This window comes from Rhinopithecus bieti, unplaced genomic scaffold (genome assembly GCF_001698545.2).
Source record: "Rhinopithecus bieti isolate Rb0 unplaced genomic scaffold, ASM169854v2 scaffold_14002, whole genome shotgun sequence".
In the NCBI taxonomy this organism is placed as follows: domain Eukaryota; kingdom Metazoa; phylum Chordata; class Mammalia; order Primates; family Cercopithecidae; genus Rhinopithecus; species Rhinopithecus bieti.
In genome coordinates this window covers 102,009-125,495 of record NW_016807873.1, presented here as the reverse complement: position 1 = coordinate 125,495, position 23,487 = coordinate 102,009, and the positions used below count along the sequence as shown (strand labels likewise).

Here is a 23,487-nt window from a genome sequence, read left to right as displayed (position 1 = left end):
CTAGAATTCAAGGAATTTAAAAGGGAATGGATTCTCTCAAAATATGCTCTATTATTTTTCATAGACTTTTTTTTTTATTAATGCAACCTTGTGGCAATTTGAAGGTTGTCAATCACAACAGAGGAATATGGGATCCAAATATGGGAATATGGAATTTGTATTAGCTAGGGATTTGGCCACAGTTTACTTAGATTGGAAGCTGAGAGCGCTGCTTGATTATTTTGAGCTACTGTGTTTTTTATTTTGGCCAGAGAAGCCATTACTCTCCTGGCTGTGGTTATTGATCCAAAATACCAAAGATAAACTAGGATGCTAAAATTTGTTGAGTATAGTCTAAATTATATCTAATGTCTGCATTTACAATAACATATCTTAATACCTTGGTATTCAATAATAAAAATCAGTGAAAAGTAATGGCAAGTCATTAAGACAAAACATTGTCTTAATTACATTGATTTGAAAATGATGAAATTTTGGATAATTCTACCAGCTAAAGAACTTTGACCAGAGGAAGTGCTGCCAGAGAATAAGGGACACATGCAATATTTACAAACAAAATAAGTTAAACAACCAACTTCAGCCTCCTGGTTAACTCTAAGGATGATCTTATAAGAGCTGTGCAAAAGCACTCTCGCTGATGTGACCTGGCGTCTGCTTTGTCAGGGATGAGATTTTCCACATGTGACTCATATCTCTCTTTCTCTCTCTCTCTCTCTCTCTCTCTCTCTCTCTCTCTCTCTCTCTCTCTCTGTGTGTGTGTGTGTGTGTGTGTGCGTACGTGTGTCTGTGACTATGTGTGTGTATCCATGTATATCCTGCAGTTACACTGACTAATCCAGTTTGCATTACCCAGGAACTTTTGCCAGCTTGTCTTCTAATGATATTCAGACAAAGAGAGATAACTGCAGAACATCAAAGAGAAGGAGGAGAGAAAGCAGCTCCTATCTTACCCGCTCTTTCTTTACCTTGGCCTCGCCTTGTTTTCAATGGCTGTATCTCTTTGCAACCCCATCTCTTACCATGTTATCTTGTTTGCGCAGTTCCATTTCTTAAGGAACTCTAAAATATCACTTCTTTTACTTTTCCTTTCCAACCTAGGGTTAATGGAGAGTTTCTTCTCCTGATCAGTCATAGTTCCTAGTTTATTTTCTTACCTCTGCCAACATTACTGGGAATAGTAACATCCTAAAGCTGAATTATTATGGGGATATACCTGTGAATAAAATAAAACCCCTAAGCTTTCAGGCAAAACAAAACAAACTCACCAGAAAAGAGACCCCAGGCAGATTCAGTGGTTTTGGCAAGGCAGGAAATTAGTCACACCTCATTGCTCCCCTTCCCTATAACTGTCACAGGACTTTATGTTCTAATAATTCAGCAGACACCAGTTCCTGAAAAAAAAAAAAAAAAAAAATGACTGAAAGATTTTTCCACCAACGTTGACGGACTGTCTGACGTCATGACTAGACTCCCCTCCTTTACTGTGGCTTCTCTAGGAGAGCTGACCGGACTTACAAAGCATTCTTTCCTAAGCAATAAAGACTGACCACAGACTGGTTCTGACCAGCCCACGATGACTGTGCACAAGGCGTTTTATGCCCTCTGATTGACTTTTTGATGTAAACAGACAAGTTTCAGTTCATGTTAAGGTTAAGTCTCCTTGCCAAAGTGGGCATGGGATGAACATACATATTTGTTCACCATACATGTGTTTGGTCTTCTTCATTAATATTCCTAGGATTATTATATATCCTACTGAATATGGATGCATAACTGGTTGGGTCCTGTTAGGCATAAAGCCCAGCCTCTATTTTTTATCTCTGAATCATACACTTTTGGTATTAGCTGGAGACTCTGTTTCCTAGCCTGCAGATTGTAACCCTTGGTAACAAATAATTCTCTCCTTTTTCTTCTCCCACATATCTCATGGTGTTTTGTTAACATACTTCCCTGAAGTTCCTAAGTGCCTATCTAGCTCCTAAGCTGACAATTTCAGTACAATCCAGTAAACTATTATTATCCATGCATATATTTTAAAAAGTCAATTGACTGGAACAATTGAGAGGGGAAAAGAGACAACCAAATCTGACTCTTTAGGATTCAATTTAAGCCAAGTGTTGAGATTATTCCTATTTGGAAATGAACATATTATTCCCTTTGTCCAGAAATCATGATACAAGGGCTTTGAAAAGATAGTTTTATGTAGACTACTGCCACTAAAAATACACGCTGCACAGAATTCCATTTGAGTTTGCCTTCTCCCCTTCTTCTCAAATGCCAGGCTTCAAAAATAAATGGAGTATTGCACCTATCTTTCATGTTTGTACACTAAATAAAATAATTGTCTCAGATAGCCTAGAAACAAGCTTAAGGCACTTATTCAAATTCAGAGCAAATACTGAGAAAGCATGAAAAAAAAAAAAAGAAGCTGATAACCATTTACACAACATGATTTTTTTTTCTAAATGACAGATGAAGAAGATAATCAAGCATAACATACGCTAAGGTCTGAATGTGCCCTCCAAAATTCATATATTGAAACTTATTTGCCAATGTCTTACTATTAAGAGATGGGCCTTTAAGAGGTGATGAGGTCATGAGGGCAGAACCTTCATGAATGAAATTAGGAGCCTTATAAAAGGGCTTGGAAGAAGGGGCTTCTTCTCTTCCACTCTTTGCCATGTAAGAACACAGCATTGGCCCACTATTTATCTTCCATCTTTTCTGCCCTGTGAGAACACCAAGAAGGCACCCTCTATGGCCTTCAGCCGATGCTGAAACTCCTGGTGTCTTGATCTAGGACTTTCCAGCTTCCAGAAATGTGTGAAAATAAATTTCACTTCTTTATAGATTGATGAATCTCTGTCATTTTTTGTTTATAGCAGCAGAAACAGGTTGAGGCATTATGTGAATCCCCAAATGAGAATATTTGAAATAAAATAAGAATGTGTGGGTAATAAATACTAGATCAAAAATCCAATTATGAAACAAAATGATAAAAGTGATAGGTGAGATGTTAAATTTTTGAGAAATAACACCTGAAAGAATTCATAAATAAATTAGAAACAGAAAGCAATGCTTATGACATTAAAGTGAATTTGCTAATTGAAATTATTTAAGGCAATCTCAATGAGCTAAGAATAGTAAAAATAATTAAAAGAATTAGAAAATAATACAGAATGAGGATGATCAAAATATTTTAAAGTAGTGACAATTGAAATCTGATGTCCCAAAAGTAGAGAAAAAGTGGAACTGAAAGTTATCCTAATAATCAAACAAAAATTAATTTCTAAAATAAAAAAAAATGAATACTTTAAATCTTGGAATAGCTGTGTTATAAAGACACACTATTAGCTGGGAAAATGTATACAATTTATAAAAATATATTAAAATTAAGCTTCTGAGTTTAAAATATAATGATTTTTTTCTTGTCAAAATGGAAACTTTTTTAAAAAGGTAGTAATTTGACAGACCTCAAAAGTTATTTAGTAACATTTAAAGCTAGAAGACTGAAAATTATTTACACAGTTCTGAAGAGAAGAAAGTGAGAGCTAAGCATGTGATACTAAGATTTAGATTTTGTTCATTCTCACATAAAGGCAATAAGTAAATATTACCAAACTTGATCTCAGAGAATTAATATCCATGAGTNTTTCTTGTCAAAATGGAAACTTTTTTAAAAGGTAGTAATTTGACAGACCTCAAAAGTTATTTAGTAACATTTAAAGCTAGAAGACTGAAAATTATTTACACAGTTCTGAAGAGAAGAAAGTGAGAGCTAAGCATGTGATACTAAGATTTAGATTTTGTTCATTCTCACATAAAGGCAATAAGTAAATATTACCAAACTTGATCTCAGAGAATTAATATCCATGAGTCTTTATCAAAAGCAAATTCTGTATGACATATTCAAACCAGAAAAATTCAAAACATTCTAGAATAATCTCTGATTCAATGGTGTACATTGAATTCCTTCAAATATAGCAAAAAGACCAAAGAAATGTGAAGCAAATAAATGTCAGAACTATTGACAAGTTATAATTATGATATAAATCATATAAATTGGGGATGAAATTACTTCCATAGCAGAAATTTAGCTAATAGCTAAAATTAAAATGCATGGTTAAAAATAATGACAAAACTATGCATACATATATCATACTATTTCTTAATCTTAGAGACATCTATCAGAGAAAAAAATATAAAGATATATATCTAAAATTCAGTAGAGATTAGAGTTCCATTTCAATATCTTTCAGCTAAATTAAATAAAATTGTGTTTAAAATTTTATTTAAAAATCCATAGATAGTACTAATCCATTAATGTGGATAACCTCCCCAAAAAGGTTGTCACACTGGCCCTTTGCTCTTGCTGGTGGAGGGCAGAGGCCCCATATGATGAGGCAAAGGACTCACTTTAGCTGTTAACACCTAAGCTGTCCACAGATGGCTGAGCTGAAAGAGCATTGTAACACATCTTCTGGAGCTTCAGGGGGTCACAGGCATCTCTACTTGGATGCTGCCTTGGGGCCCGCACAGAGTGTGCTCATGCTGGCACCCAAAAGCAGCTGGCCAGGTCCCATACTCGCTTGCCTAGGTGCTCCTTCCCATAATGGGTTGAGCCAGGCAAGCTGAGTAAATGGAGTTTGTTCTGGTCAGTGTCCGAAGGTGGTTGTCCAGTTCCTGCACTTGCTCATTCCCGGTTCCTGCACTTGTTTGCTTGCACGCTCCCTCCTGCAAGCGGTATGAGGACAGGCTGAGTAAATGAGACACCCCTGTCATGAGTTCCACAAAGGGGTCAAGAAAATATCCTGCATCAGTAGGTTAGACTTTATAAACAGTGGTACTTTTCTGGAGGTTTATTAGTGACTGCTTTTAAGATATACAAAATTCACTCTTGTCATTGTGTTTACATTCATCTCCACAGCTGTGCCTTTGACCTTTAAGTGAATGATGCCATTAGGCTGGTGAGCAAATATGGGAACTCACACCATACAGACCTATGATAAATAGCTTTATAGATCCCATTACTTACACCATAAGTGATACGTGCTTTCTTTTTGAGATGACCTACTTTGTGGAATGGATGAGAATGAGATAAGGATTTCATTCAAGGTCAGGCTCAAGATGATGAACTACAAGCAGCTCATGTGTGTTGCCCTCAGGAAGGGGAAACAAAAGGTTTAGTGAGCCCTAACCCTGCAAGTGAATCATTTGAGAAACCATGTCGGGATCCATCAAAGCAGCAGTGAAACACAGAGGGCAGAGAGGAGCAAAGTTGAGCACTGACCTGTCTAGGCTTAGAGCAGAGCAAGGAACACCTCTCCAACATGAGAAAGGAAGAGTGAGTGACAGCTCCGAGGGGGATTCATGCTCTCCATAGGGACCTGTACAAGAATAGGAACGTGGAAATCCCTCTTTCCCCCTCCCCAGCACTCCTGCAGTGTGCTTCTTGTTTGAGGCAGAGAGCCACCGAAACATTTTTCCAGGTGAACTTACAAGGAGATCTTATAAGCTTTGAGCCCAAGAGAAGACCAACAATGATGTCACAGGTAAAATAGAAGACACAGTTGTGGTGCCTGGGAGCAGTGAGATTAGTCCCTTTGCTGGAAGGGGCTTAGCACCATTTTCCAGCCCAGCTGTCCTGCTTTGACCCAAACTTGGCTGGCTACTCCACCAACCCAACTACTAGTAGCCAAGTGAGCAATGGTTACTCAAGATTCCAACCCACTGGTCACATTTTAGTGTAAACTGAGCTGGAGTGCATAGTCTCCTCATGTCCCAGGAAACACCCAGATGACAGGGCATGTGACCTCACTAAACCACATCAATTATAGCCAGGTGAGCAATGCCTCTAGAACTTCTGACCCAGTATCCCTGCATCTGTATGTACTCAGAGCATGCAGCATTCCATTGGTCCAGGAAATACCTAGGTGAAAGAGTATATGAGGTTGCTCACCTCCATCACTTGTAGTCAGGCGGGCAATACATGTCAGAGATTCTGACCCACCGGTCCTGCTTCTGTGGGAATTCAAGCAGTAGGTACAGCCTCTTGTTGTCCCAGGAAACACCCATCCAGGAGGGCAGGTGTCCCCCAGAATTACTGCTGCTGATAGCCAGGTAAGCCAAACCTGCTAGAGCTTTCTGCCCAGTAGTTCTACTGCTGTCTGAATTTGCTGGGCAGCACACTCTGCTATTGCCTTGGAAACACCCAGACTATAGGGCAGACAACTACACCCACCCCTACCTCCAATAGTCAGATGGGCCATAACTGTTTAGAGTTTCCAATCAGTATCCCCCTTTCCATCCAAACTCTGCTGACAGGTGTAACCCTGGGCTGCCCCAGAAAGCATAAAGACAACACTCCAGGGCTGGCCTGTCAAGGATATGGCTTGTCTGCCAACAGTGGCCCCTGCCTGAGAAAGCCCCATGGACTGGAACAATCAACAATAGAAACAAGGATATGGAGATTGTAATTAGACACAAAACACAAACAGTCCACTCTTCCAAACCCAGGAGTGGACTAGAATTGAAGCCAGTCAACTAAACCCATGTAATATCATAATCACTCACAGAAGAAAAAAGCAAAATATTCGATACAAAGGACAGCAACTTCAAATAATAAAGGAATATTAGTTCTCACAAATGAGAAAGAATGAGTGCAACAAGTCTGGCAACTCACAAAGTGAGAGTGCCTTCTTCTTTCCAAATGACTGCACTAGTTCTCCAGCAAAGTTTGTTAACCAGACTGAAATGGCTACAATGACAGAAATAGAATTTAAGATATGGATAGACATAAAGATCAAGATTCAGGAGAATGTCAAAACCCAATTCAACAAAGCTAAGAATCACAATAAAACAATACAGGAGCTGAAAGATGAAATAGTCATTATAGAAAAGAATGAAACTGATCTGTTAGAGCTGAAAAACACACTACAACAGTTGCATAATGCAATCACAAATACTAAGGACAGAATAGGCTACACTGAGGAAAGGATCTTAGAACTTAATGATAGGCTTTCGAAATAACGCAGTCAGGCAAAAATAAATAAAAATAAGCAATATCTGAGAAATTTAGAATTATGTAAAGAGACAAAATATGCGACTCATTGGCATCACTGATAGAGACAGGGAGAAAGCAAGCAACTTGGAAACTATATTTCAGGATATCATCCATAAAACTTTCCCAAACTAACTAGAGAGGCCAACATTCAAATTCAAGAAATGCAGAGAACACCTGAAAGTATGCAAAAAGACACCCATCCCCAAGACACATAATCATCAGATTCTCCAAGGTTGAAATGAAATTTTAAAAATATGAAAGGTGGCTAGAGAGAAGAGACTATTCACCTACAAAGGGAACCTCTTTAGGCTAACAGCAGACTTTTAAACAGAAAATCTACAAGCCAAAAGAGATTGGGGACATATACTCAGCATTCTTCAAGAAGGAAATTTCTAAGCAAGATTTCATATCCAGCCATATTGATGCATAACGAAGGAGAAATAAGAATCTTTTCAGATAAGTAAATTCTGAGAGAATTTACCACCAAACCTGACTTTAAAAAGATCCAGAAAGAAGTGATGAATATGGAAAGGAAAGATGATTACCAAACACTACAAAAGCATATTTAAGGACTGAGATTATTGACACTATAAAGTAACCACACAAACTGGTCTGCATTATAATGAGCTAAAAATGCAATAACAGGATCAAATCTGCACATATCAATACTAACCTTCAATATAAATAGGCTTAGGGTCCCTCAAAAGGCACAGAGTGACAAGCTGGATAAAGAAGCAAGACCCAGTATCATGCTATCTTCAAGAGATGCATGTCTCATGCTATGACATCCATAGGCTCAAAATAAAGGGATGGAGAAAAAGCTACCAAACAAATACAAAACAGAAAAAAGCAGAGCTTGCAATCCTAATTACAGATCAAATGGATTTTAAGAAAGGCAAAGAAGAGCATTATATAATGGTAAAGATTCAATTAAACAAGAGAACATACCTTAAATATGCATGCACCCAACAATAGAGCACGCAGATTTGTAAAGCAAGTTATTTTAAATCTATGAAGAGACTGAGATTCCTATACAATAATAGCAGGAGATCTCAATACCCCACTGACAATATTAGACAGATCATCAAGGCAGAAAATTGACAAAGATATTCATGACCAGAACTCAAAACTTGACCAAATAGACCTAATAGACATCTACAGAAGTCTTCACCCAAACCAACAGAGTACACATTCTTCTCATAGCCATGTAGCTCATACTTCAGAATTAACCACATAAATAGACAAAATACAATAATCAGCAAATTCAAACAAAAAAACAAAATCATATCAACCATTCTCATAGACCAAGCACAATAGTAATAGAAATTAATAGTAAAAAAACACTCAAAACCATACAATTACATGTAAAAGAAAATAAAATAAAAAATTTACTACTGAATGACTTTGGCAGAAATAAAGAAATTCTTTGAAACTAAGGAGAACAAAGATACAAAATACCAGATTCTCCAGAATACAGTTAAACAGTTTTAGAGGGAAGTTGATAGCATTGTATGCCCACATGAAACATTTTAAAGTATTTCACATTAACAAACTAGCATCACAACTAGAAGAACTAGGGAAGCAAGAGCAACTCAACCCCAAAGATATCAAAAGAAAAAAAAAATCAGTCACAGCTGAACTGAAGAAAATTGAGACACAAAAAAACAAACAAAAAAGTCAATGAATCCAGAAATTAGTTCTCTGTAAGAATTAAAAGAAAAATACACTTCTAGCTAAAGTAAAAAGAAATGAAAAAAGAGAGAATATCCAAATAATCACAATTGCAAATGACAAAGGGGATTTTCCACCAACTACATAGAAAAACAAAACAAAGCAAAAATCAGAGCCTAAAATGAAAACAATACTCCAGGCACACAAATTAGAAAATCCAGAGGAAATAGATGAATTCATAGACACATTCAGCCTACCAAGACTGAACGTGGAAGAAATTAAATCCCTAAACAGACTAACAGCAAGTTCTGAAATTGAATAAGTAATAAAAAGTCTGCCAACCAAAAATAGCCCAGGACCAGGTAGAGTTACAGTCAAATTCTCCCATATGTATAGAGAAAAGATGATTCCACAATTTCTCTAAACTGTTCCCAAAAAATGAGAAAGAGGTATTGCTTCCCAACTCATTATATGAAGACAGCATCATCCTAATACCACAACCTGGCAGAGACACAAAAAAATGAAAACCTCATCCCAATATCCTTGATGAACATAAATGCAAAAATCCTTAAAAATACCAGTAAACTAAACGTACAAGCATATCAAAAATCTAATCCACCATAATCAAGTAAACTTTATTCATGGGGTACAAGGTTGATTCAACGTATGGAAATCAATAAATATGGTTCCTCTCATAAACAGAACTAAACACACAAAAAAAGATTGTTTCAATAGATGCAGAAAAGATTTTCAATAAAATTCAACATCTCATCATGTTAAAAGCCCTCAATAAAAATAAGCATTGAAGGAACATACATCAAAATAATAAAAGCCGTCTATAACAAAATGACTGTCACCATAATATGGAATTGGCAAAAGTTGGAAGCATTCCCTTTGAAAACTGGCACAAGACAAGGATGCCCTCTCTCACCCCTCTTATTTAACATGGTACTGGAAGTCCCAGCTAGAGCTATCAGACAAAGGAAATAAATATAAGGCATCCAAATAGAAAGAAGAAAGTCAAACTCTCCATGTTTGCAGATATCTAGAAAACCACAGTCTTTGCCTAAAAGTTTCTTGTTCTGAGAAACAACTTCACAAAGTCTCAGGATACAAAACCCAAGTTCAAAACCAGTATAATTTCTATGTGCCAACATCCTTCAGGTTGAGAGCCAAATCAGGTACATAATTACATTCAAAATTGGCACTAAAAGAATGAAATACTTGGGAATACAGCTAACCAGGTATGTGGAAGATCTTTGCAACGAGAACCACAGAGCACTCCGCAAGGAAATCACAGAAGACACAAACAAGTGGAAAAACATCACACTCATGGATAAGAAGAATCAGTATCGTTAAAATGGCCATACTCCCCAAAGCAGTTTACCATATTCAATATTATTTCTATCAAACTACCAATGGCATTCTTCACAGAATTAGAAAAGAAAACTGTTTTCAAATTCATATGGAACCAAAAAGAGCCCAAATAGCCAAGGCAATTCCAAGTAAAAAGAACAAAGCTGGAGGCATCGCATTGCCTTAGTTTCAGCTGCACTACTGGACTATAGTAACCAAAAGAGCATGCTACTAGTACCAAAACAGGCGCATTAAACGAGTGGATCAGAATAGGGAGTCCACAAGTAATGTTTCAAACCGACAACCATCTGATCTTTAACAAAACTGACAAAAACAAGCAATTGGGAAATTATTGTCTATTAAATAATTGATGTTGGAATAATTGGTTAGCTATATGCAGAAGAATGAAATGGGGACGCTTCCTTTCACTATATACAAACATCAACTCAAGATGGAAGAAAGATAAATGTAAAACCTAAAACTATAAATAGGCTGGAAGATAACCTAGGCAATACCATTCTGGATATAGGAATTGGCTAAGATTTTGTGGCAAAGGTCCAGCTTAAATTTTCACTTTAAGCTGGTGCCAGCTATGTTCTGTGTACAATGCTTTAACTTACATCTGGAAAGGGCACTGTTAGTCAATCTACCTTTCCAATTAGTAGAGTGGCCACAAGGATTACAGTACTGATTTCTGTGAATTTGAGCAGGGGTTTTGAAAATGTATTGTCTGTTTTCATGCTATTAATAAAGACATACCTGAGACAAGGTAATTTATAAAGGAAAGAGGTGTAATTGATGCACAGTTTCACATGGCTAGGGAGGCCTCACAATCATGCCTGAAGGCAAAGGAGGAGCAAATGCACGTCTTCCCTGGTAGCAGGCAATATAAGGTGTGCAAGGGATCTCCCACTTATAAAACTGTCAGATCTCATGAGACTTATTCACTGTCATGAGAACAGCAGGGGAAGATTCACTCCCATGATCCAATTGCCTCACACCAGGTTTCTTCCATGACATGAGGGAATTATGGAAGCTACAATTTAAGATGAGATTTGGGTGGTGACACAGCCAAACCACATCAGGAAGTAAGATCGATGTTTCTTCTGTGAGATTTTTGACTATTGATCTTAGAGAAAATAAAAACCCCATCTCCACCTAAATTTTGTGCAAAATCTTATCTTTCTTGTGAAGGTAAAATTCTCTCTATTACCAAGGTGCAGTGTCATACAGGAAAAGAAAATTTTCACATATACTTCTAACTGGAAGCAGTAAAGAAGTTTCAGAGACATCGGTAGGTTGATTCTTTCTTTTGACAAGTAGAGCTGTCTAGTCTCCTGAAAAAATCAATATGATTCTAATACTTATGGTTTAAATGCATTATCAGTGATCACAAGTAAAAGCATGAAACAAAATTGGATCAGAAAATGAGTAGATGATAAAGAGTAATTCTTCTCATGGTGCATGAACTGTTACCTGACCAGCGTAATTTAACCAACCAGAAAAGTTGTTTGCAAATATACTAAAATATTCTTTGGATGGAAGCCCAAGAGAGTCCTGAGCTCTTTGCTTTTGAAATAAGCAATATGTCAATTTATAATCAAAAATTATTAATAAAATGATCTTCATTTCTCTTAGGCAAGCATTGAGTACTATTTTCTTCATGTTGATACCTTCCATTATTAATAGAGCTAAGGAGAAATTTCTTAGAAAGAAAATACCGAGTAATATATTTGTTTTATGTTTTTGTTTTGTTTTCTTTAGGTGGAATTTCACTCTTGTTGCTCAGGCTGGAGTGCAATGGCACTATCTCAGGTCACTGCAACCTCTGCCTCCCAGATTCAAGCGACTTTCCAAGTAGCTGGGATTACAGGGACATGCCGTTATGCCCAGCTAATGTTTGTATTTTTAATGGACATGGGTTTCATCATGTTGGCCAGGCTGGTCTTGAACTCTTGACCTCAAGTTATCTGCCTGCCTTAGACTCCCAAAGTGCTGGGATTAAAGACATGAGCCAAAAATACATTGTAATATATTTTAATAGAAGATAACACAATTAAACTCCTGTGATACTTGCTTTTACATTAATGCAAAAGGGCTCCTCTGCCTTACTGATGTGCAGATTACCATGCGATTGTGACACTAGCTGCAGATCTTTAGTTTGAAGTTTAGCACAATAGTGAACATCAGTGGTGATCTGTCAGAACCCACTGTAAACTGGTGGTGGTGGCCACCATAAGGGGATCCTTTGCCTGTGCAAAGGAGACGAAAGACGGAAAAGGCTTTGTATTGTGCTTTGAGTGCCAGAGCAGAATCAGACATCAAGTCAATTTCTAACGTTCTTGACTCCAGTCTCTGGCTCCCAGACAGCATCTCTGAACATACCTGGGGCCTGGGCCAAACAGACAACCTAAAAGGAATGCGCTTTGACAAGGTCCTGTACTGACTTCAGATCTAGTCTAGCAATGTTACAGTGGTGGTGGCCACAGGGTTGCTGGCATTTCTACATTCACAGTTGCAGGTGGCTCAGCACAGAGGGAGAAATTCCATTTGTTTGGAAGAAAGTAGTGAAAAAGAGCGAGAGTCTCTGCCTGATAATCCAGAGAATGTTTGCAGATCTTATCCAAAATCACGAAGGCAATACTTCTATGGGTCTGCAAAAACCACAGCATTATTGCATTTGGGGCCAAAGTCTCTGAATACATGGAAAGCCATTCTAAGAAAGACAGGCAGAAACAAACTCAGACCATGAAGACCACAATAAATACCTTAGTCTTCAATTTGCAGACATCAACGGACATCTAAAACCATCAACACCAACCTCATTAAATTAGTCACCAGGGACCAATCCTTGAGAAAGAGATATTTAGTCTTTCAAAAAAATATCAAAATAACTGTTTTAAGGAAGCTCAAAGAAATTCAAGATAACACAGAGAATGAATTCTCGCGAGCTATATAGACACTACATTCTAGCACGAAGAGACCGCGAGAGAGTTACTCAATGAGGAGACAGGCTCGTAACTGGCGCAGCCTGGTGGGAGGCCGAGACGGGCGACTCACGAGGTCAGCGCGACCGAGACTCTGAGTCCTGGCGTAACACGGTGAAACCGCGTCTCTACTAAAAACAATACAAAAAACTAGCGGGCAACGTGGCGGGCCGCCGCTCGCAGTCCCCAGCCTACTCGGAAGGCTTGAGTGCATGGGAGAACGCCCGCACGCGCAGGAGCGACGAGCGTCGCAGCGAAGGCGTGCACGATCCCGCCACGTGCACTCAGCCCTGCGCGCGAGTGCAGCACGCGGAGCACTCCGTTCCAAAAAAAAAAAAAAAAAAATTATAAAAAAGAATCCAGCAGACATTCTAGAGTGGAAAAATGCAATCAACATGCTGAAGATTGCATCAGAGTCTCTGAATAGCAGAATTGATAAAGCAAATGAAAGAATTACAGATGAACATGGTAGCTCATGTCTGTAACCCCAGCCCTTTAGGAAGCCAATGGAGGAGGATCATTTGAGTTCGGGAATTTTAAACAAGCCTAGGCAATATAGGGAGATCTCATCTCTACAAAAAGATAAAATGATTAGCCAAGAAAGGTGATGTGAATCTATAGTCTGAACTACTCAGGAGGCTGAAGTGGGAGCACCACTTGAGCCCAGGAGGTCAAGGTTGCCCTTAATTTTTATCAAACTACTGAAAAACAGCCTGAGTGACAAAGTGAGACCAAGTCTCCAAGATAATAATGATAATGATAATAATAATAACTTTGTTATGCTTGAAGACAGGCTAATTGAAAATATGCAGTCAGAGGAGACAAAAGGAAAAAGGAGTAAAAAATCAATAAAGCAGTAACTCATATCTACAAGATTTAGAGAACAGCCTCAAAATGACAAATCAAAAAGTTATTTGCTTTAAAGAGGAGCTAGAGAAAGAGACAGAGGTAGAAGGTTTATTCAAAGGGATATCAGAAAACCTCCCAAACCTAGAGAAAGGTATCAACATTCAAGTTCAAGAAGGTTATAGAAAACCAAACAGATTTAACTCCCCCCCAAAAAAAACTACTTCAAGGCATTTAATATCATCAAATTCCCAAAGGTCAGGAGTGAAAAAAAATCCTAAAAGCAGCAAAAGGAAAGAAAATATAACATATAATAGAACTACAATAAGTCTACTGGCATACTTTTCAATAAGCCTTACAAGCCAGGAGAAAGTGACATGATATTTTTAAAGGGTTGAAGAATAAAACTTCTACTTTAGAATATGTCTGGTAAAAACACCCTTTAATCAAGAAAGAGGAATAAAGACCTTCTGAAACAAACAAAAGCTTAAAGAGTTAATCAACAGCAGACATGTAGCATAAGAAATGCTAAAGAGAGTTCTAGCTGAAAGAAAAGGATGTTAATAAGCAAGAAAAAATAATCTGAAGTTAAAAACTCATTGCTAATAGTAAGCACACAGAAAACACAGGATTCTGTAACACTGAAATTGTGGTGTGTAAACTTTTGATGTAAGAAGAAAGATAAATGATGAAACAATCAAAAAGGATAATGACAACTTTTCAAGACAGACAGTACAACAAGTCATACAGAGAAACAAGAAAAGCTAAAAAATCAGAGAGATCAAGTTAATGTGTAGAGTTTCTATTAGTTCCCTTTTGCATGTTTGTTTGTTTATGCAATCAGTGTTAAGTTGTCAATGGTTTAAAATAATGTGTGATAAGATAGTAATTGTTAGCCTCATGATAACCTCACATAGAAAAACATAACACTGAAACCAAAATAAATTAAAAAGCAAGAAATTAAAGCATAGTACCAGAGAAAATCACCTTCACTAAAAGGAAGATAGAGAGTAAAGAAAGAAAAAACTAAGACCACAGAAAAATTATAAAACCTATAACAAATCGGAAGGAGTAGGTCTGTACTTATGAATAATAACATTGAATGTAAACTATTAAACTCTCTGATTACAAGACATAGGGTGAATGGATAAATGAGAAAACAATACCCATTGCTCTGTTGCGTGCAAGAAATATACTTCAGCTATGAAGACACTCATAGATTGAGAATAAAGAGATGAAAAAATATACTTCATGCCAATGGAAACCAAAAAAGAGTAGGAGTTACTATACTTATATCAGACAAAATAGATATCAAGACAATAACTATAGGAAAGACAATGAAGTACACTATACATTAATAAAGTAGTCAATTCAGCAAGACAACATAAAAATTTAAAATATGTATACACTCAACACTGGGTCACTCAGATATACAAAGTAAATCTTATTAGAGATAAAGAAAGATATAGACCCTAATAAGATAAGAATGGAAGAATTTGATACCCCATTTTCAGCACTGGACATATTTCTCAGAAAAAAAATAAAATAAAATAACAAACAAACATGGGACCAAATCTGCACAATCAGCCAAGTGAACCTAACAAATATTTACAGAACATTTCATCCGGTGGCTGAAGAACAGATCATTCTTGACAAGACACCATATATTAGGTTACAAAACAAATTTTCAAAAATTTAGAAAAGAAAGTGAAATAATACTAAGCATTTTGTCTAAACACCCTGGAATAAAACTATAAAACAATAATGAGAAATTTTGGAAACCATATAAAACATAGAAATTAAACAATAGGTTTTGAATGACTATTGGATCAATGCAGTAATTTTTAAAAATTAAAAAGTAAATATAATAAAATCATAAGATGCTAAACCCTACAGGGATCCCTGAACAGCCAGGCTACTAAAAAGATACCTGTAAGGCTGACAACAAAACAGAAAAACCTTCAAATAAGTAACCTAACAATGCCTCTTTAAAAATAACGAAAAGCAAAGCAAAATGAAGCAGAAAATTAGTGGAAGAAAAGAAAGGATAAAATTCCAGAGCAGACAAATACGATCTACACTCCTTGACATTTAAAAACGCTGCAAAATCATCCCATGCAACACCAAAAAGTTGGTCTTAGTTCTTGCGACAGAAGAATACAACAAAACTTGATAAATCCCTAGCTACCGACCTCAAAAAGACAGACGAGAAGACATAGATAAATAGAATCAGTTATGTACAAGGAGACATTATAGATTGATACTGCATACAATTCAAAGGATGCATTGTGGCTACTATGAATCCACTATTAAATGCTGAAAATTTACACAAAAATTAGGCAGCAATGAACAAATTCCTAGACGCGTGCAGTCTATCAGATTGAACCATCAAAAAGACACGAAATCTGTCCATGCTTATGTCCTGAATTAGGATTTTTATGGATTTAGTTCCTAACATTTTAAGATCCTTCATTTATCTTGAGTTAATTTTTGTATAAGGTGTAAGGAATGGGTCCAGTTTTTGGTTTTCTGCATATGGCTAGCGCAGTTTTCTGTACACCATTTATAATAGCGGAATCCCTTCCCCATTGCTTGTTTGTGTCAGGTTTGTCAAGATCAGTAGGAGTAGATAGTGTGGTGGTTATTTTCTGAGGCCTCTGTTATGTTCCATTTATCGTATATATCCTGTCTTGTTTAAGCACACATGCTGTTTTTCGGTTAACTGTAGCCTTGCAGTATAGTCCTGGAAGTCAGGTAGTATGAAATGTCCCAGCTTTGTTCTTTTTGCTTAGGACTGTCTTTGCTATGTGGACTTTTTTCGGGGTTCCATATGACGTTTTAAAGTAGTTTTCTCCAATTATGGTGAAGAAAAGTCAATGGGTAGCTTGGATGGGGATATGCATTGAATCTATAAATACTTGGGTCCAATATTGGCCAGTTTCATGATATCTGATTCTTCCTACCCAATGAACATGGAATCGTTGTTTTCCCATTTGTTTGTGTCCTCTCTCATTTCCTGAGCAGTGAATTTGTAGTAAATCCTTCTTGAGAAATGTTGATCCTTAACGACAATTTCCTTTTCCCATGTGGTTATTTTTCAGTACCACTCTTTTAAGCACGATTGGTAGATGATATGGTATGTTTACAACCGAAATACATACACGAATTCTTGCCTCTTCTGTTTCTCTCATACTAAATCATGCTCTGTAAGTACTGATAAGGACAAACATTCAATGTAGAATATGTTTTGTCAGCCATCTTTATTTTGTATGCTGAGACATTCTTGAAGTTCGCTTATCAGCTTAAGGAGATTTATTGGGATGAAGATAGTGAGGTGGTTTTCTAAATATACAATCGTATCTTCTGAAAACAGATATCATTTGACTTTTTCCTATTTAAATACCCTTTATTTCTTTATCTTGCCTGATTGCCCTGGTCAGAAAAATAGCAAGTAAACAAGATCAAAGTCATATCCTACGGAGAGAAATCCCAGACCAATCACTTCACTGTTGAATACTTCCAAACCATTAAAAATTTTTTTTTTTTTTTTTTTTTAAAGCAAAACTAATAGTCAATACCTTTCAAGCTCTGCAAAACAGAATAAGAGGAACACTTCCAAACTCATTCTCTGGGGCTAACAGAAAACCAGAAGAAGACCCATTGGAAAAAAAAAAAAAAAGATAGAGAACTACAGACTAATATCACTGATAAATATTGGGGTAAAAATCCTGAACAAAATAGTAATAAATCCAATTCAACAGCATATTATATAAAAATCATTCATTATGACCAATTGAGATTTATCTCAGTGATGCTAGGAAAATTAAGTATATGCAAATCAATCGATGCAATACATCTTATCAATTGAAGGACAAAATCCATATGAACATTTCAATGTATGCTGAAAATGCATTTGATAATGCTTAACATATCTTCCTGATGAAAGCTTCAACAAAATGAGTGTACAAGAAACATACCTCAACGTAATAGAATCCATCTATGACAGACCCAAAGTTAGTATCATACTGAACAGGAAAAAACTAAGTCTTTCTTCTTAAATCTGGAACTCAATAAGGATTCCCACTGTCACCACTGTCATTCAACATAGTCCTGGAAGTCTTAGGTAGAGCCAAAAGACCAGTGAAAAAAAATAAAGAACATTAAAATTTGAGAGGAAGAAGTAAAATTATCCTTGTTTGCAGATGATATGTCTTATATTTCAAAAAACCTGAAGGCTTCACCAAAGAAAAAAAATTAAAACTGATAAATAAATTCCATGAAGTTGCAGATACAAAATGGACACACATAAATGAGTAGCGTTTCTATATACCAACAGTAAGCAATCTAGAAAAGAAATAAAAATATAATCCTATTTGCAAGATCAACAAATAAAATTAAATGCCTAAAATTTATCTTAACCAATAAATTGAAAGATATCTACAATAAAACCACAAAATATTGGTGCAAGAAATTGAAGAGGACACAAAATAGAAAAAGATATTTCATTTTCATGAATTAGAAGAAGAAATTTTATTAAAATGCTTATATTTCCTATTAATTCTACAGATTTGACACAATGCCTATCAGAATACCAATTACATTCTTCACAGATATAGAAAAAAAAAATCCCTAAGATGTATGTGAAGTCACAAAAGACCCAGAATAATCAAAGATATTTTGAGCAAAAAGAACAAAACTGGAAGAATCATATTATCTGACTTCAAATTATACTACAGCATTATTATATTATACAGCATGGTAATGACATCAAAAGACAAACATAAGTCAATGGAACATTATTGAGAACCCAGAAACAAATCCACACATGTAAACTCATTTTTGAGAAAGTTGCCAAGAACATGCATTACAAAAAAGGCAGTCTCTTTAATAAATGGTTCTGGGGAAAACAGATGTTTATCTACAGAATAATGGTATAATCCCTACTTCTTACCTTACACAAAAAATCAAATTAAAATGGATTAAAGACTTAAATATAAGACCTCAATCTATAAAACTAATACAGGGACACATCGGGAAAACTCTCCGGGACATTGGTCTGGGCAAAAAATTTCTTGAGAAATACCCTAGAAGCAGAGGCAACCAAAGCAAAAATGGAAAAATGGGATCAAAAGTAGAATTATGTAGCCAAAGAGTATCTTCACATTTAATGTGAAAACGTTATTCCAAGTTGCACTTCATCAAAAAAAATTTTCTTAGATTCATTTAAGTTGTAAATCTTCTCTGGAAAAAGAACTCATTGACGTAAAGTTTATTTCTCTAAGTATCAGTGACTTTTGCTGTCTTCTATGTGAATTGCCTGTTCATTTATGACCTATATTCATATTAGTCTGTTTGTTATTTTGATTGATAATTTTACTAGTTTCACCGTACAATGAACCACATCTTTTGTTACATGTTCTTGTAGGATAGATTGGAAAAAAATAATTTGACTTATGCGAAAAATGTTAAAAGTATGCTACCATGGTCAGTATATTAGTTCTATACTAGCAAGGCTTACAGTAACCAAAACAGCATGGTACTGGTACAAAACAGAGGTGTAGACGCAATGGAAGCAGAACAGAGGTGCCCCAGAAATTAAAACCAACAGCATCTAGCAACGCATTGATCTTTGACCAAACCTAAGAGAAAGCAAGAAATGGGGAAAGGATTCCCTATTTAAATAAATGGTGCTGGGAAAATTGGCTAGCATGAGTAGAAAGCGAAAGTGGATCCTTTCTTACCTCCTGATACGAAAATGAATTCAAGATGGATTAGAGACTTAAATGTTAGACCTAATACCATAAAAACCTAGAAAGAAAACCTAGGTACGTACCATTCAGGACATAGGCATGGGCAAGAACTTCATGTCCTAAAAACACCCAAAAAGCAACGGCAACCAAAAGCCAAAATTGACAATGGGATCTATTAAACTAAAGAGCCTTTCTGCACCAGCAAAAGAAACTACCAATCAGAGTGAACCAGGCCACCTACAGAATGGGAGAAAATTTTTGCAATCTATCTCATCTGAGCAAAGGGCTAATATCCAGAACTACGCAAAGAACTCAAACAAATTTACAAAGAAAAAAAAAACAAACACCCCATCAAAAAGTGGGCAAATAAGGATATGAACCAGACATTTCTCAAAAGAAGAGCATTCATACACGCCAACAGACAATGAAAAAATGCTCCCATCATCACCTGGCCATCAGAGAAAATTGCACATCAAAAGCATGTTGAGAATAGCATCTCACACCAGTTAGAATGGCAAATCATTTAAAAGTCAAGAAACAAAGATGCTGGACAGGATGTGGAGAAATAGGAACACTTTTACACTGTTTGGTGGGAATTGTACTAAGTTCAACCACTATGGAAAACAATATGGCGATTCCCTCAAGGATCTAGAACTAGATGTACCATATGACGCCAGCTCCCATTACTGGGTTTAATCCCCAAAGATATCAACCATTGCTGCTTTATAAAGACACAATGCACAACGTATTGTTATTTGCGGCAACTAATTCATAATAAGCAAAGAACTTTTGAAATCAACTTCAATGTCCCATCAGTGACAGACTGGAATTTAGAAAAAAAAATGTTGGCAACAATATACAACCATGGAAAAATTACTAACAACCAAAAAAGGATGGAGGTTTTGTTGTTCCCCTTTTGTAGGGAACAATGGGATGCAGCCCTGGGAAAACCAATCCATTCTTAGCCAACTAACCACAAAAGAAGAGAAAAACCAAAACCGCAATTGTTTTCTCACTCATAGGGTGGGAACCTGAAACAATGAGTCAACTTTGGACTTCGGGAAGGGGAACATCACACCAACCGGGGCCTATTAGCGGGGAGTGGGAGGGGAGAGGGATGCAATTGGGAGTTTATACCTGATTTTGTAAATGAAACGAGTTGATTGGGTGCTGACGAAGTTTGAGGGGTGCAGCACCCAACAAATGGCACAAGTTACATGTTAACAAACCTTGCACGTTATGCACATGTACTCTAGAACTTAAAGTATAATAATAAGAAGAAATAAATTAATATATATACCAATTATCTACGTGAGTTAAAAATTCTGTTGTAAACTCTTTCTATAATTCTCTTAGTGTCAAAGTTTTAATATGTTTTTAAGTTTAGTTTATACCTCAACCTGGAGGATGTTTCTTGTGCAGTTTGAATGACGGTCTTCTTACTAATAAAGGCAACTGTTGTTGTTGTTTAACTCAAAAGTTTTGATCATAAAGTGCTTTGCTGATTTGTAGCTTTCAGAAGGGCCTGGAATATCCCTGTGACTATCTCATAAGATTGTTGTAATTTTTGTATTTTTTGCATTATTACTGATTATGGTTAACCACAGTTTGCAGAGATTTAAAAAATTGTTATTATCCTATTTTTAATCATGCCAAATTATGTAGTGTTTTCATATTATGGTTATGAGAAGAGTGTAGCAACAGTCTTCTGAGGAAAGAGAGAAGGAATAAGACATGCTCATCTAAATTATAGCTACATAAAAATAATAATTATTAGTGTAAACTGTCTTTTACAAACATATGTTCAATGTCACAACATACCTGAAAAGTAGTTACTGAAAGCAAAACCTTCCCTAAATGGCTCAATTTTATAGCAAGAAGCAGATTGATGTTGCTATTTTTTTCCCGTTCCACATAAATTCTACTGGGAAATGCTTTAATGTATGTTTTAGGGGAGAAAAAGTTATCCTGACTCTGGATGCACATTAAAGTTAAGTAGCGCTATTTGTCTCCCAAACCCTGAAGGAGTATATGAGAGTAGTAACATGGTTTGGCTCTGTGTCCCCATGTAAATCTCATTGAATTGTAATAATCCCCATGTGTTATGGGAGGGACCTGGTGGGAGATAATTGAATCATGGGGTCGGTTTTCCCTATATTGTTCCTGCGGTAGTGGGTGAGTTCCATGAGATCTGATGGTTTCATAAGCGTCTAGCATTTCCCCGCTGGCATTCATTTCTCTCTTGCCTGTCGCCATGTACGATGCCATGTACAACATGTCTTTTGCCTTCCACCATGATTGTGAGGCCTCCCCAGCCACATGGAACTGTGAGTCTATTAAACCTCTTTTTCTTTATAAATTACCCAGTCTGGGGTATGTTTTTATCAGCAGTGTGAAAACTGACTAACACAATTTTATAAATTTCTTTGACCTTGGCTTCAGGCAAGGTCACAGATGAGATCTCAACAAATTCTAAAGTATTTATTTTAGACATATCTGACTACAGTGCAATAAAATTTTTTTAAAATAATAATTGATTAAAAAAGAATGCACCACTATTCAAATTACATGTACAAAAATACACACATTTCAGTGTTTCATACAGTGTAATATACTGAAATGATTATAAGTGATTCAATTTTTTCCCACTTCTTCTGCTCCAGAAATATGTATTTCCAGAAGAAAAAATGACATTGATCAACATATGCAGACTAGCATAAAATGAAGACATTATGTCCACCAAGTGTTAACATTAGAGGGAATTCTATGATTAGATCCTTGTAAAAGCTATGAAAAAAAGTGACTTTTGGGAGGAAACCAAATGAGACATAGTCCCTGGAAGTACAGAATACAATTTAGAGTGCAGTGAATTCCGGCTTAAAAAAACTAAAATAAAACAAATGTAATGGAACTAGAGATCTCCCTAGACTAAAGCAGAGTCAATTAAAAAAATTGTGAAGACATGGTCTTACATGCAGAGTTCATAAATCAATACCTGTTGAAAATTTCCTAAAGAAAACCATATAAGAAAATAATCATATACAATAGAAAGATTTACATCCAAGATTTGCAGATAGAGAAAAACGTCAGAATGAGATGTTTGTGTTTTATTTTTATTTATTTATTTATTTTTTGAGATAGGGTGTTGCTGTATTGCCCATAGTGGTATGTTTTCAATGATATGATTATAACTCATTGCAGCTTCAACCTTCCCAGCTCAAGCAATTGTCTCACCTCAGCCCCCTGAACAGGTCACAGATTCATGTCACCATATCCAGCTAATGTTTTCAATTTTTTTGTAGAGACGAGCTCTCGCTATGTTGCTCCTGGGCTCGAGCAATCCTTCCACTTTGGCCTCTCAAAGTTTTGGAATTATAGGTGTGTGGCACTGAAACTGGACAGAATAAAAATTATAAATAAGCACAATTTGAATATGCAGAGAAAAAAGAGTCACTAACATAAGACAAAGATGGGATGGGTTAGGAAGCATGAATTCTAAAAACCAAACAAACATAATGCAATACTACCTTACTCCTGCAAGAATGGCCATAATCAAAAAAACAAAACAGTAGATGTTGGCATGGATGTGGTGATCAGGTAACACTTCCACACTGCTAGTAGGCATGTAAACTAGTACTAACACTATGGAAAACAGTGTGGAGATTCCCTAGAGAACTAAAAGTAGAACTACCATTTGATCCAGCAATCCCACTACTGAGTATCTATCCAGAGGAAAATAAGTCATTATATACAAAAGTTACTTGCACATTCATGTTTATAGCAGCATAATTCACAATTGCAAAATCGTGGACCA

The 23,487-nt window shown here is 36.3% G+C and overlaps 1 long non-coding RNA gene across 1 annotated transcript in view; it reads right to left on the bottom strand.

Annotated features, from left to right (window-relative positions):
- The window catches only part of LOC108536931 (uncharacterized), a 28,406-nt gene extending 5,455 nt beyond the window's left edge, over positions 1 to 22,951 (bottom strand). Inside the window, exons 1-2 of the long non-coding RNA XR_001887667.1 lie at positions 22,908 to 22,951; positions 1,266 to 1,391 (exon numbers count right to left, since the gene is read on the bottom strand). This is a non-coding gene — a long non-coding RNA (uncharacterized LOC108536931). The remainder of the gene's footprint in view (positions 1 to 1,265; positions 1,392 to 22,907) is intronic.
- Positions 22,952 to 23,487: the final 536 nt, after the last annotated feature.